At 55.0% G+C, this 15,973-nt stretch overlaps 1 long non-coding RNA gene across 1 annotated transcript in view; it reads left to right on the top strand.

Moving 5' to 3' along the window:
• The first annotated feature begins 11,839 nt into the window (after nucleotides 1–11,839).
• Nucleotides 11,840–15,973, top strand: part of LOC139262250 (uncharacterized) — a 55,130-nt gene continuing 50,996 nt past the window's right edge. Inside the window, exons 1-2 of the long non-coding RNA XR_011592928.1 lie at nucleotides 11,840–11,920; nucleotides 12,621–12,701. This is a non-coding gene — a long non-coding RNA (uncharacterized lncRNA). The remainder of the gene's footprint in view (nucleotides 11,921–12,620; nucleotides 12,702–15,973) is intronic.

Raw genomic sequence — 15,973 nt, 5'->3', positions numbered from 1 at the left:
CCCCTGCGTTTGTCGCCAAGATACAGAAGAAGCTGGTGGACTTCTTCTGGAACAACAGGAAGCACTGGGTCTCTGCCGCGGTCCTGCGTCTCCCGCTTGAGGAGGGCGGTCAGTCGTTGCTGTGCGTCAGCGCCCAGCTCGCGACTTTCCGTCTTCAGACCCTGCAGAGATACCTTTACGTCGAGCCCCCTCCTAGGTGGTGTGCTCTGGCGAGGTATTTCTTCCGCCAGCAGCTCGACCTCAATTATGACACGCAGCTCCTGTTTGTGAACTTGGGGGGTGCCAGGACCGCCCTCCGGGAGCTGCCTGTCTTTTACAGGGAACTCATCAGGGTCTGGAACAAAGTCTCCACCAAGCGCAGCTCTCCGTCGGCTGGAGTGGCGGCCGTCCTGCAGGAACCGCTGCTCGGGAATCCGTACCTCCACGGCCGAGGTTTTATGTGGCGGTCGGAAGAGAGGGCTGTGGCTGGTGAGGTGACCAGGGTCAGGGACCTGCTCGATGGCGGAGGAGCGGGCTGGATGGCGCCAGACACGCTGGCGCGGCGCCTAAATTCTGCCAACGTCCGCCACGCGGCCGATGCCATCGAGTCGCTAAAAACAGCTCTGGGCCCTGACTCCGTTAGGTGTATCGAGGAGGCTCAAGTACGTGGGGAGATCCCGTCCGAACTGACCCCCGTCCGGACGGAATTCCTCATCGGCGCCAAACCCCGGAACCTCCTTCGGGGGCCGGCGCCTCACAACTTGAGCCGCCTCGGGGAAATCCCCTCCGTGCCTTTCAGTTCCGCGCGGAGGGGTTTCCTGTACGGGCTGCTCCTGCACACCCTCAACTTTGCCATCTTCGCCGGCCGTCCGGACACGCCATGGCGTACCATCTTGCCGTCCGGAGGAGGCGGGGGTCCCCGATGGAGGGCACTCTACGCAGGGGTCCTCCCACTATTCATCGGGGACTTGGCCTGGAGGGTGGTGCACGGAGCAGTGCCGTGCAACAAATTTTTAAGCCGGTTCACGGACTCCCAGGCCGCCTGCAATTTCTGCGGTCTGGAGGAGTCCGTGTTCCATGTTTTTATGGAGTGCACAAGGTTGCAGCCCCTGTTCCACTATTTGAAGGGGCTGCTCCTGAAATTCTGGCTGCACTTCAGTCCCACTCTCCTGATCTTTGGGCACCCTGTGCGGAGGGGAGCGGGTAGGTCCGAAGGCCTCCTCGTAGGACTGCTCCTGGGCACGGCCAAGGGTGCCATCAGCCGGTCCAGGCAGCGGGCGGTCGAGGGGGTCGTTCAACCTGACTGCCTGCCTCTCTTCCGCTCTTACATCCGGTCCAGGGTGTCCTTGGAGATGGAGCACGCGGTGTCCACCGGTACGCTCGCGGCCTTCCGCGAGAGGTGGGCACCGGAGGGACTGGAGTGCATCATCACGCCCGGTAACCAAATTTTAATTTGATTTTACGTTTTAAAGTTTAATTTGTTTTAATTGCCGGTGCTTTTAGTGTCCCCCTTCCCTTTTATAGGGGGCACTGGGGAAAATTGTGATTTTAGTGCCCAAAAAAAAAAACCAAAAAAAGAAAAACACAAAAAAAAACAAAAAAAGGGGGAAAAAAAAAAGGGGCCTTGTAAATGTCTGGAGTGTCACCCAGGTCGGGTGGCACCGTTTAATGTTTTATGTTTTCGCAGGTAAACTCAAAAGAGTTTCATGCACAAGGACCAATTGTGGAGCAGTGGAGGCGTGTCCTGCTCAGTTGGAGCTGTGAGCAGTGAGGAAAGCAGCTCGCAACTTGAGCTCCTGCCTGGAGAGCCCTGAGACCAGCCCAGGAAGAGAAGGAAGAAAGGGGCTTCACCTTCAACTTTTACCCAGAGGGAGAGGAGGAAAAAGCAGAAAACTTTTTTAACATCTTTTTTACCATTCTGCAAGGAGTTGGAGAGAGGGGGAAAAAACCAACAACATCCAGTGTGGAAGGAGGGAGACTCTACCATTCTACAGGTGGGTGTTGGTGCAGTCCCAAAAAGACTTTGTTATATCGGTGGGGGGAGGAAGGAAGACCACTGAGGGCCGGAACATCGCGGGGGGTGTGTGTGTGTGGAAAGTGTGTGTGGGGGCCTTGCTTACAACTAGGCCCCACACACAATTGAACCCCCCCCACCCCAATTGCCTAGCCTGGGATAGCTGGAGCTACCAGGCTCAAGAATTTCCTTAATTACCTAATTAAACATCGTTGGGAGTGTGTGCCTGGTGGCTCTAGCTGCCCCAGGTGAAGACATCTTCTCCCCTCACCTGAAGACCACCCCAAAGACTTTGTGTTTTGCCATCTGGGATTGCACCCACCCACAGCTGCGAGGGGAGACCTGTCCTCGCAGTTGCCCCCCCCCTTCCCACCCCCCTCTCTCTTTCTCTGTTACTCTGTTTCTCCCCTCTCTCTCTGAGAGCCCTTTCTTCCTAATTTAAAAAAAAAAAATTCAATTGAGACAACTGAGCAGAGGGAGCAAGGCCTCTCCCCAATTGCCAACGAGGGGAGAGGTGCCTCGTTAAGGGCTCCTCTGCTCAGTTAATATACGAGGCCATTAAAGACCATTAAGGCCTGTGACTTTGGGGTGGGTGTAGCCCTTAAAGGGACCCCGTGATGGCGACCCCATCCACGCCGGTGGCAGGGCCAGCGAAGACGTATGCGCAGGTGGCAACCGCTTCCACGGCACCTCCTGCGCTACCCGCTGCCCTGCCACCTTTCAGATTAATTACCAGAAAACACGGGGTCAAGAGCTACACTCACCCCACAATGACCATCGAGGAGTGCGTGCGGGCGATGGCTGGGGTAGTCGGCCCCTCGGCCATTGTCGCGGCCTCCAAGATGTCTGGGAAGGCTGTTTTCTTCCTGGGGTCGGAGCGGGCGGTGTCCCTGGCCCTCGAAAAGGGGCTCACGGTGGGCGGGACGTTCCTGCCGGTGGACCCTCTCGAGGCCACCGCGCAGAGGGTCATCGTTTCAAACGTCCCGCCCTTTGTTCCCGCTGAGCTCCTCCTCCCTCACCTACACCAACTGGGGGAGGTAAGGTCGGGGATCAACCCCATACCGCTCGGCCTCAGGGAGAGCAGCCTGCGCCACGTGTTCTCCTTCTGCCGCCAGCTCTTTGTCCGGCTGGCGCGGGAGGAGACGACGGAGGGGAACTTTAATGTGGTGCACGAGGGGACTGCCTACCGCGTCTTTTGGACGTCGGACGGCGTGCGGTGCCATGCCTGCAGGGAGGTGGGGCATGTTCGTAAGAACTGCCCCGCCTCCAAGGCCGCCAAACCACCGAAGGCGGCCAAGGCTGGCGCCGCCGCCACCCCTCCCCCTAGTTGCGTCCGCGTGCCGGGAGCCGTAGGTGCGCGGGCATCGTCGGAGGCCTTTGTTTTCAGGGCCTCCGGCGAGGGGGAGGGAGAGCGTCCGACCGGAAAGAAGGCGCGGAAGAAGGCAAAACATCAAGAGGCGGGTCCCCTCAGTGCGCCAGATAATTTGACCACCGCGCTCAGCCTAACCCCGTCACCGGCGAGCGCGGGGTGCCCCGAGCCCGTGCCCGAGCCCTTGAACAACACCACAGAGGGGCCCGGGCGCGGGCAAGAAAAGGAAAAGGGGGGGGCGGAGCGGGAGGCCTCGGCAGACATGGAGGTCTCCCTGACTCCGCGCGCCCCCAGGAACAAAAAGAGGCACCGCCCCAATGAGGCGGAGGGGGAACAACATCCCTCCGCGGAGGAGGCGGTGCCCGCCGCGTGTCCCGCGTCCCCCACCAGCGCCCCCAAATTGCGCTGCAGGCGCGAGGAGTCTTTCCCCGGGGAGGGTGAGACAGTTGAGGCTGCCCAGCCTCTGCCTCCCGGGGATGGAGTGGAAGATCTGCCTGTCGTGGGGGGCGTGGGGACCGCGGAGGAATGCGTAGCCGCCGGGTCGAGCGTCCCGGGGACCAAGGCGGGCGGGGCCGAAAAGGCCGAACCTGAGCCCGCCCAGCTATTATCCAACTTCCCCCGGGAGTCGCTCGACCCGGCAGAAATACAAACTATTAAGAAATTTAATGACACTGTAGATGCTGGGCCGGGGGGGGTGGCAGCGGGGAGGGGGAGGAACACCCACCCTCGCCTCTTGCTGTGGAGCTGGAGCACTTGGAGAGCCTGGGGATTTCCTATGGCCGGGTCTCTCCTTGTTCCCCGGTTCCTGGGGCGGAGGGGGAACCCCGTCTGCTGTCATTTCCCGACCCAGCACCATTTTTAAAAGAGCCCAGTGGGGACTCCTCTGCCGACGATCCTGGGGGTGGGATCGGGGCAGAGCCAGGGCCGGTTGGAGCGGCCGGTTCATTTGCCGTACCTTGTGCGGTCGATGGGCCGGCTGCTGGCGGCCACCTCCCGGAGGAGGACGGGGACTCGGTGGGGGACGCGGGTGAAGACCTAGAGACCACCGCCAGCGAGGCGGTGGATCTGCTCGCGGCCGCCGCCGAGACCATCCTCATTCCTGCAAAGGAACTCCGGGACTTTTTGGCCCAGAGCCGGGGTCGCTGCAACCAAGCCCGACTGGCCCTGGAAAAATGGTCCGAGCCAGAGCTGATCAAGGGGTCCGTCCGCGCCGCCGTCAAAACCTTGGCGCAACACTTTGAGCTGCGCGAGCTCGAGGGACTCCTCGCTGGGCTGCGGAGGGAGCGGAGTTCAACAAAAGACTCCGCTCCCTCCCCCACAATAGGTTAAGGTAGAGGTTGCACTATGCTTTTGCCATGAAGATAACCATAGCCAGCCTCAACATCAACGGCGGCAGAGGGGCACGCCGTAGATTTGACAATTTTTCGCTCCTGCGGGAGGGGAAATATGCGGTGTGCTTCCTGCAAGAAACCCACACCGTTCCGGGAGACGAAGCCACGTGGCTCCTGGAATGGCAAGGAGAGGTCCGCATGAGCCACCTCACCGCCATTTCTAGTGGGGTGGCCATCTTGCTGGGCCCGCATTTTCAGCCGGAGATCTTGGGGGTCGAGGAGCCCGTGCCAGGCCGCTTGCTGCACGTAACGGTTCGCCTGGGGGACGTGCCGCTCCATCTCGTGAACGTGTACGCCCCTCAGCCCGGCCCGCAGCAAACGCGCTTCTTTGAAGAGGTGTCCGCTCTTCTTGGCTCCGTCGACGTCGGCGACTGCATTGTCCTCGGGGGGGATTTTAACTGCACCCTCGAGGCGAGGGACCGCTCCGGTGCCCCGCAGTGCATGACGGCGATGGAGAAGTTGAGGGACCTGGTCGGGTCCTTCGACTTGGTGGACGTCTGGCGAAATCTCCACCCCGACTCCAGCGCCTTTACTTGGGTGAGGCCTGGAGTTGGATGGTCTAGAGTCGACCGCCTTTACGTGTCTCGGGCGTACGTTTCCTGCGTCCCGGCGGCCTCCATGCGGCCGGTGCCGTGTTCGGACCACCACCTGGTGTGGGCGGAGCTCGCTTCGCTCCGCGCGAGGACGGGGTCCGCGTACTGGCACTTTAACAACCGGCTGCTGGAGGACGTGCGGTTCCAGGACTCGTTCCGTCGATTCTGGTCCGACTGGAGAAGGAAGCAGGGGGGCTTCCCCTCCTTGAGGCTATGGTGGGACGTGGGCAAGGCTCACGTCCGCGTCTTCTGTCAAGAGTACGCGAGGGGGTCGACCAAGAGGCGGGCGGCCAGAGTCGGGCGCCTAGAAAAAGAGGTGCTCGACCTGGAAGCCCGTCTCGGTCAAGTCGTCCAGGACCCGGCCCTGCGGACGGTGTACGAAGCGAAGAAGGCCGCGCTGAAGGACCTGCAGCTCGTCGGGTCCCGAGGCGCGTTCGTGAGGTCGCGGATCCGGTTCCTGCGGGATCTGGACCGCGGCTCCCCCTTCTTCTACTCGCTGGAAAAAAGGCAGAGTGTCCGTAAGCAGCTCTTGACGCTGCTGGCCGACGACCGCTCTCTCGTCTCGGATCCGGAGGGCGTCAACAACAGGGCCCGTGAATATTACGGGGCTCTGTTCTCTCCGGATCCGTCCAGCGAGGAAGCGCGTAGAGTTTTGTGGGAGGACCTGCCGAAGGTCAGCCCGGAGGGCGCCGAAAATCTGGAAGCTCCGCTAAGCCAGGCGGAGCTGTCCGGTGCCCTCGCCCGGCTCTCGAGGGGAAAATCCCCGGGGCTGGACGGGCTGACCGTGGAGTTCCACAGGGCGTTCTGGGACGTCCTGGGGAGCGACTACGCGCGGGTCCTGGGGGAAAGTCTGGCGACCGGGGAGATGCCCCTCTCTTGGCGCAGGGCAGTCATCGTCCTGCTGCCTAAGAAGGGCGATCTCCGCCTCCTTAAGAACTGGCGCCCGGTCTCCCTCCTCAGCACGGATTACAAAATCTTCGCCAGGGCGATGTCTGCTCGCCTTGGTGCCGTGCTGGACCACATGATCCACCCCGACCAGTCCTACACGGTCCCGGGCCGGACAATCCACGATAACATCCATCTGGTCCGGGACCTCATCCATTGTTCCCAGGAGGCTGGTCTGTCGGTCGCCTTCCTATCCCTCGACCAAGAGAAGGCGTTCGACAGGGTGGATCACGACTATCTGCTCGGAACTCTGCGCGCTTTCGGGTTCGGGACGCATTTCGTCGCCCGGATCCGACTTTTGTACGCCGCCGCGGAGTGTCTGATTAAGGTTAACGGGTCCTTGACGGCGCCCCTTCGCTTTAGGAGAGGGGTGCGCCAGGGATGCCCCATGTCCGGCCAGTTATACGCCGTTTGCGTGGAGCCTTTCCTGCGCCTCTTGCGGACGAGGTTGACGGGACTGGCTCTGCAAGGGCCGGGCGTGGAGGTCGTCCTCTCGGCTTACGCCGATGACGTGCTCCTCGCGATAGAGGATCCCGCTGACCTGCGGAGGATGCGTGAGTGCCAGGAGATTTACTCGGCCGCGTCCTCCGCCAGGATCAACTGGGAGAAATGTTCCGGACTCCTGGTGGGTCAGTGGCGGGTGGACTCCCTGCCGGAGGAGCTCAGGCCTTTTGCCTGGAGCACGACCCATCTCCTCTATCTGGGAGTCTACCTTAGCCCCGACGAGGGAGCCTGGCCGGCGAACTGGCAGGAGCTGGAGGCCAAGGTCGCCGCTCGCCTAGGACGCTGGACAGGACTGCTCCGAGTGCTGTCCTACAGGGGTCGATCGCTAGTCATAAACCAGCTGGTGGCCGCAATGCTGTGGTACCGGCTGGTCACTTTGACCCCTCCCCCTGCGTTTGTCGCCAAGATACAGAAGAAGCTGGTGGACTTCTTCTGGAACAACAGGAAGCACTGGGTCTCTGCTGCGGTCTTGAGTCTCTCGCTTGAGGAGGGCGGTCAGTCGTTGGTGTGCGTCAGCGCCCAGCTCGCGACTTTCCGTCTTCAGACCCTGCAGAGATACCTTTACGTCGAGCCCCCTCCTAGGTGGTGTGCTCTGGCGAGGTATTTCTTCCGCCAGCAGCGCGACCTCAATTATGACACGCAGCTCCTGTTTGTGAACTTGTGGGGTGCCAGGACCGCCCTCCGGGAGCTGCCTGTCTTTTACAGGGAACTCATCAGGGTCTGGAACAAAGTCTCCACCAAGCGCAGCTCTCCGTCGGCTGGAGTGGCGGCCGTCCTGCAGGAACCGCTGCTCGGGAATCCGTACCTCCACGGCCGAGGTTTTATGTGGTGGTCGGAAGAGAGGGCTGTGGCTGGTGAGGTGACCAGGGTCAGGGACCTGCTCGATGGCGGAGGAGCGGGCTGGATGGCGCCAGACACGCTGGCGCGGCGCCTAAATTCTGCCAACGTCCGCCACGCGGCCGATGCCATCGAGTCGCTAAAAACAGCTCTGGGCCCTGACTCCGTTAGGTGCATCGAGGAGGCTCAAGCACGTGGGGAGATCCCGTCCGAACTGACCCCCGTCCGGACGGAATTCCTCATCGGCGCCAAACCCCGGAACCTCCCTCGGGGGCCGGCGCCTCACAACTTGAGCTGCCTCGGGGAAATCCCCTCCGCGCCTTTCAGTTCCGCGCGGAGGGGTTTCCTGTACGGGCTGCTCCTGCACACCCTCAACTTTGCCATCCTCGCCGGCCGTCCGGACACGCCATGGCGTACCATCTTGCCGTCCGGAGGAGGCGGGGGTCCCCGATGGAGGGCACTCTACGCAGGGGTCCTCCCACTATTCATCGGGGACTTGGCCTGGAGGGTGGTGCACGGAGCAGTGCCGTGCAACAAATTTTTAAGCCGGTTCACGGACTCCCAGGCCGCCTGCAATTTCTGCGGTCTGGAGGAGTCCGTGTTCCATGTTTTTATTGAGTGCACGAGGTTGCAGCCCCTGTTCCATTATTTGAAGGGGCTGCTCCTGAAATTCTGGCTGCACTTCAGTCCCACCCTCCTGATCTTTGGGCACCCTGTGCAGAGGGGAGCGGGTAGGTCCGAAGGCCTCCTCGTAGGACTGCTCCTGGGCACGGCCAAGGGTGCCATCAGCCGGTCCAGGCAGCGGGCGATCGAGGGGGTCGTTCAACCTGACTGCCTGCCTCTCTTCCGCTCTTACATCCGGTCCAGGGTGTCCTTGGAGATGGAGCACACGGTGTCCACCGGTACGCTCGCGGCCTTCCGCGAGAGGTGGGCACCGGAGGGACTGGAGTGCATCATCACGCCCGGCAACCAAATTTTAGTTTGATTTTACGTTTTTAAGTTTAATTTGTTTTAATTACCGGTGCTTTTAGTGTCCCCCTTCCCTTTTATAGGGGGCACTGGGGAAAATTGTGATTTTAGTGCCCAAAAAAAAACCAAAAAAAGAAAAACACAAAAAAAAAAAGGGGGAAAAAAAAAAGGGCCTTGTAAATGTCTGGAGTGTCACCCAGGTCGGGTGGCACCGTTTAATGTTTTATGTTTTCGCAGGTAAACTCAAAAGAGTTTCATGCACAAGGACCCCCAGGTCCCTCTGCACCACAGCATGTTGTAATTTCTCCCCATTCAAATAATATTCCCTTTTACTGTTTTTTTTCCCAAGGTGGATGACCTCACACTTTCCGACATTGTATTCCATCTGCCAAACCTTAGCCCATTCGCTTAACCTATCCAAATCTCCTTGTAGCCTCTCTGAGTCCTCTACACAACCAGCTTTCCCACTAATCTTCGTGTCATCTGCAAATTTTGTTGCACTACACTCTGTCCCCTCCTCTAGGTCATCTATGTATATTGTAAACAGTTGTGGTCCCAGCACTGATCCCTGTGGCACACCACTAACCACTGATTTCCAACCGGAAAAGGACCCATTTATCCCGACTCTCTGCTTTCTGTTCGCCAGCCAATTCTCTATCCATGCTAATACATTTCCTCTGACTCCGCATACCTTTATCTTCTGCAGTAACCTTTTGTGTGGCACCTTATCGAATGCCTTTTGGAAATCCAAATACACCACATCCATCGGTACACCTCCATCCACCATGCTCGTTATATCCTCAAAGAATTCCAGTAAGTTAGTTAAACATGATTTCCCTTTCATGAATCCATGCTGCGTCTGCTTGATTGCACTATTCCTATCCAGATGTCCTGCTATTTCTTCCTTAATGATAGTTTCAAGCATTTTCCCCACTACAGATGTTAAACTAACCGGCCTATTTGCCTGCCCCCTTTTTTAAACAGAAGCGTTGCATTAGCTGCTCTCCAATCCGCTGGTACCTCCCCAGAGTCCAGAGAATTTTGGTAGATTATAACAGTTGCATCTGCTATAACTTCCGCCATCTCTTTTAATACCCTGGGATGCATTTGACTAACTGGCTGATCTCTCTAGCAGTGAATGTGGCCGGATACAATATCTCACCATCTTTGCTTTATGAAGAGAAAACGATGAAAACATCATCAACCAACAGATTAGAGAGAAGGTTGTGAGCTTTGAAAGGTTGGTATTAACTTATTGATCTTGTATCATCATTTGTCAAAGTCAGATTGAGCAACATAAAGAGTTTAATAGATACAGTAATACTGATGCACAGTAGGTTGTTGGAACAGTTAATTTTGTTATTAAATCTTCTTTGGTGTTGTTAATAGGAAGTCTGGAGCCTGCAGCCTGCTCACAGATGGTTACTGAGTCCCACTCTTAGCTCCCTCACTGACCAGCCCCTCCCAGCCCTTGAGTTTGGTGCTCACTCCCTGTTCTGTAAATGTAGACAACTACTTATGTTTGGTAGATCTCCCGGGGCATTGCTCGGGACAGTCTGCAGGGTGAGCAACAGCCACACATGTAACTGGGCCCCACTGAGAGAAGGGGGCACAGAGAAGGCAAACAATCCTATCACTGCCCATTGCCCGCACACCTGACTCTCTGGTTCATAACCAAGAGCAAAGCTGTTACTGCATTCTAGCACATCCAACCTAAGGCCCAAGGCTTTTTGGCCAAATACAGTTGCATCAAAGTGAGGCCTTTGAACTGGACCGGTCAAACTGTGACATCACAGGACAAGCCTGACCCTACCCTGTGCATCATGTGATCACCGACATCAAGATAGGTTTGTAAACAGGGACAACATGAGGCAGAAGAGGTTGCATAAGCAGTTTAAGTGAAGGAAAGGGAGCTGTACTGACTGTGACTTACCGGCTAATCTCTCTAGGAGTGAATGTGGCCGTCTAGAAGACCTGGTGAAGGGAGTGTGGACAATGGAATCATCGCTAACCAGCTGACCGTTGGACGCGTGTTGCTGTAGAAGGTTTGTTTATTCCAGCTAGAACTAGGGGGCATAATCTTAGAATAAGGGGCCACCCATTTAAAACTGAGATGAGGAGGAATTTCTTCTCTCAGAGGGTTGTAAATCTGTGGAATTCACTGTCTCAGAGAGCTTTGGATGCTGGGTCATTGAATGGATTTAAGACAGAAATAGACAGTTTCTTAACTGATAAGGGATTAAGGGGTTATGGGGAGCAGGCAGGGAAGTGGACCTGAGTCCATGATTGGATCAGCAATGATCGTATTAAATGGTGGAGCAGGCTCGAGTAGTATGGCCTACTCCTGCTCCTATTTCTTATGTTCTTATGTTCTTATGTTCTTATGTTCTTATGACTGCTGCACCACCGTTTATCTGAGCGTCCAGCACTTCAAACCCAAGAAACACAAACACTGTTTCAGAATGACATTGGAGTGCTACAATCATCCTTCACCCAGAGATGGGGGCACAGAGAAGGCAAACAAGCTTATCATTGCCCATCACCCATGCATCCTTTTCTCTGGGTCATAACCAAGTGTAAAGCTGTTATTGCATTCTAGCGCATCTAGCGCATCATTGTAATCTAAAGCCCAGGGGTTTTTGGCCAAACACAGTTACATCAAGGTGAGGCCCTTTCACTGGACGGGTCAAACCATGACATCACAGGGCAAGCCTGATCCTACCCTGTGCATCACAGTGAGATCAGGCATCACAATAGGTTTGTAATCTGTTATATATGCAGCCTATAGATATACTCTCTGTATAGTCACTGTATAGTTGCATAAAATGGAGACTTGTTACCTGATGGACTATCAATAAGGTTTACACGTTGTATATACTATGCTGGCACCACTAGAGAGTGCAACTGGTGGAGACCGTGTTTTCCTGCCCCTGTAGCAGAGGCTGTCCACCAGAGGGCACCGTGGTGGGAGACCTGAGGGTCACCTGCATAGGTGTGCAGGGCCCAATATAAATGGCTGCCCACCATGCTTGTGCCTCACTCTGGAGTTACCAATAAAGGACCAAGGTCACTACAGTTTGAGTACAACACATTGCCTCGTGGAGTCATTCATAAGTGCATTATAGACATAACATAACCTGGGGCAAACTGAGACACCACCAGTTTCAGTGAAGGAAAGCACTGACTGTGATTAACTGGCTGATCTCTCCAGCAGTGAATGTGGCCTGATACAGTATCTCACCATCTTTGCTTTATGAAGAAAACATGATGAAAACATCATCAACCAGCAGATTAGAGAGAAGGTTGTGAGCTTTGAAAGGTTGGTATTAACCTATTGATCTTGTATCATAATTTGTGAAAGTCAGAATGAGCAACATAAATAATAGATACAGTAATACTGATGTACAGTAGGTTGTTGGAACAGTTAATTTTGTTGTTATTAGATCTTCTTTGGCGTTGTTAATAGGAAGTCTAGAGCCTGCAGCCTGCTCACTGATGGTTACTGAGTCCCACTCTCAGCTCCCTCACTGACCAGCCCCTCCCAGCCCTTGAGTTTGGTGCTCACTCCCTGTTCTGTAAATGTAGACAACTACTTATCATTGGTAGATCTCCCGGAGCATTGCTCGGGACAGTCTGCAGGGTGACCAACAGTCACAAATGTAACTGGGCCCCACTAAGAGAAGGGGGCACGAAGAAGGCAAACAATCCCATCACTGCCCATTGCCCACACACCCGACTCTCTGGTTCATAACCAAGTGCAAAGCTGTTATTGCATTCTAGCACATCCAACCTAAGGCCCAAGGCTTTTTGGCCAAACACAGCTGCATCAAGGTGAGGCCCTATAATTGGACAGGTCAAAATGTGACATCACAAGCCTGACGCTACCCTGTGCATCACGTGATCACTGACATCACGATAGGTTTGTAAACAGGGTCAACATGAGGCAGAAGAGGCTGCACAAGCAGTCGAAGTGAAGGAAAGGGAGCTGTACTGACTGACTAACTGGCTGATCTCTCTAGGCTAGAAGACCTGGTGAAGGGAGTGTGAACAATGGAATCATCGCTAACCAGCTGACAGTCGGAAGGGTATTGCTGCAGAAGGTTTGTTTATTCCAGCTTGTCTAATTCCCCGCGAAAGTAAGCGAGTGTAACAGTATAATCCACTGCAGTGACCATGTAGACATCAATGCTCAAACCCTGGAAACTGAGAGCAGATCAGTACTCGCTCGTTGTTCTGATCAACTGGGATAATCTGTGGGACAAGGAGTCGATGGGAAACTTTTGTCCCAACTGTTACTGGTGCCCTCTGACCTTGCCAATCCCTGGGTCCTTGTCAAGGACCTGCTCCCAGGTCAGCTGGCTCAGGTACTGCCACCAATAGCCCTCCGATTGTGTCAGAGAAGTTCCGTGTTCCAGTCATCCTGGTTCACTGATGGCATTGCCACCATTGTGGACCACCTCTTGGATTCTGAAGAAGGTGTACATTCCCCAACTCCACAACCTTTAATACTCAGGTGGCATCAAAATTTGACCTGAAACACCCTACTCCCCTCACTGGCTGTGACCGTGCCAGCAAGCCATTTGGGACTTTTGTGTATCTGTAAAGCATGTACTCCCATGTTCCGCTACCAGGGAACTCATTCCCTGAAGTCCCAAAGGATCCCAGCATCCCTTGGGAGCACTGTATATAAGCCGGCCCCTAAGGCCTGTTCCTCACTCTGGAGTGTCTTATTAAAGACTGAGGTCACTGTTACCTTAACCTCCCTGTGTGCAGCCTCATCTGTGTGAGAAACACAATAACTGGCGACGAGAATACGAATCCAACGCAAAGATGCAGCAAACTGTGGGCATCCTGGAGAAATTCTCGGAGGGTGAGGACTGGAAAGCCTATGTCGAAAGGCTAGACCAGTACTTTGTAGCCAATGAGCTGGACGGAAAAGGAAGCGCTGCAAAAAGGAGAGCGGTCCTCCTCACAGTCTGCGGGGCACCGACCTACAGCCTCATGAAGAATCTTCTGGCTCCAGTGAAACCCACAGATAAGTCATGTGAGGAGCTGTGTACGCTGGTTTGGGAGCATTTTAACCCGAGGGAGAGCGTGCTGATGGCGAGGTATCGGTTCTACACATGCCAGCGATCTGAAGGTCAGGAAGTGGTGAGCTACGTCGCCGAGCTAAGGCGACTTGCAGGACAATGTGAGTTTGATGGCTACCTGGAGCAAATGCTCAGAGACTTTTTTGTACTGGGCACTGGCCATGAGACCATCCTACGAAAACTTTTGACTGTAGAGACACTGACCCTCAATAAGGCCATTGTAATAGCACAGGTGTTTATGTCCACCAGTGATAACACCAAACAAATCTCTCGGCACACAAGTGCTAGCAATGTTCATAAATTAACTGGAACTGTGTTTGCGAGCAGAAATGTACAGGGCAGAACCCACGAGTCTGCAACTGTCAGCAGGCCTCAGGTGACCCAGATGACTCAGAGTCCCCAACAAAGGATGAATGCAAGGCAATTCACACCTTGTTGGCGTTGTGGAGGCTTCCATTCAGCCGATTCATGCCGCTTCAAAGGGTATGTTTGCAAGAGCTGTGGAACAGTGGGGCACCTCCAATGAGCTTGCAAATGAGCTGCAAGTTCTGCTAACCATCATGTGGCAGAGGAAGATCGGTCTATGGTGGATCAAAGCAATTTCGAGCCTCAGAGAGAAGAGGCAGATGCTGAAGTACACGGGGTGCACACATTTTCAACAAAATGTCCACCTATAATGCGAAACGTAAAATTGAATGGCGTACCCCTAGCCATGGAACTGGACACTGGTGTTAGCCAATCCAGCATGAGTGAAAAGATGTTTGAGAGACTGTGGTGCAACAAGGCATTCAGACCAGCCCTGAGCCCCATCCACATGAAACTGAGAACATACACCAAAGAGCTTATCACTGTCCTGGGCAGCGCCATGGTCAAGGTCACCTTTGAGGGCATGGTGCATGAACTGCCACTCTGGATTGTCCCGGGCGATGGCCCCACACTGCTTGGAAGGAGCTGGCTGGGCAAAATCCGCTGGAACTAGGATGACATCCGAGTGCTATCACATGTCGATGAGGCCTCATGTTCCCAGGTTCTTAACAAATTTCCTTCCCTTTTTGAGCCAGACATTGGAAACTTTTCCGGGGCGATGGTGCGGATCCACTTGGTCCCAGAGGCATGACCCATTCACCACAAGGCGCAAGCGGTACCTCACATAATGAGGGAGAGAGTGGAAATCAAGCTGGACAGGCTGCAATGCGAGGGCATCATCTCCCCAATGGAATTCAGCGAGTGGGCCAGCCTGATTATTCCAGTATTCAAAAGTGATGGCACGGTCAGGATTTGCGGCGATTATAAAGTAACTATTAATCGCTTCTCGCTACAGGACCAATACCCGCTACCTAAGGCAAACGACCTATTTGCACGCTGGCAGGAGGCAAGACGTTCACCAAGCTCGACCTGACTTCGGCCTACATGATGCAAGAGCTGGAGGAGTCTTCAAAGGGCCTCACCTGCATCAACACGCACAAGGGACTGTTCATCGACAACAGATGCCCGTTTCGAATTCGGTCGGCTGCAGCGATCTTCCAGAGAAATATGGACAGCCTACTCAAGTCGGTACCACACACGATGGTCTTTCAGGACGACATATTGTTCACGGATCGGGACACAACCGAGCACCTACAAAACCTGGAGGAGGTCCTCCAGCGACTGGATCACGAAGGGCTGCGGCTGAAGAGGTCGAAATGCGTCTTCCTGGCAACAGAAGTGGAGTTTTTGGGGAGAAAGATTGCGGCGGATGGTATTCGGTCCTCAGACGCCAAGACTGACACTATCAGGAACGCGCCCAGGCCACAGAATGTCACGGAGCTGCGGTCGTTCCTGGACTCCTCAACTATTTTGGTAACTTCCTACTGGGGTTAAGCACCCTCTTAGAGCCCCTACATGTGTTATTGCGCAAAGGTAAGAACTGGGTATGGTGAAAAAAACAAGTAATTGCTTTTGAGAAAACCAGAAACATTTTATGTTCCAACAAGATGCTTGTATTGTATAACCCGTGTAAAAGACTTGTGCTAGCATGTGACGCATCGTCATACGGAGTCGGGTGTGTATTACAGCAAACTAACATTGCGGGGATGTTGCAACCTGTCACCTATGCTTCCAAGAGCTTGTCTAAGGCCGAGAGGGCCGACAGCATGATTGAGAAAGGGGCATTAGCTTGTGTGTTTGGGGTAAAGAAAATGCATCTGTACCTGTTTGGCCACAATACACAATATTTAAGGTGTGGCCTCACCAAGGCCCTGTACAACTGCAGTAAGACCTCCCTGCTCCTATACTCAAATTCT

This window comes from Pristiophorus japonicus, chromosome 4, assembly GCF_044704955.1.
Source record: "Pristiophorus japonicus isolate sPriJap1 chromosome 4, sPriJap1.hap1, whole genome shotgun sequence".
Taxonomy (NCBI): Eukaryota; Metazoa; Chordata; class Chondrichthyes; family Pristiophoridae; genus Pristiophorus; species Pristiophorus japonicus.
The sequence above is the reverse complement of the archived record's forward strand: the minus strand, read 5'-3'. Positions and strand labels throughout refer to the sequence as shown.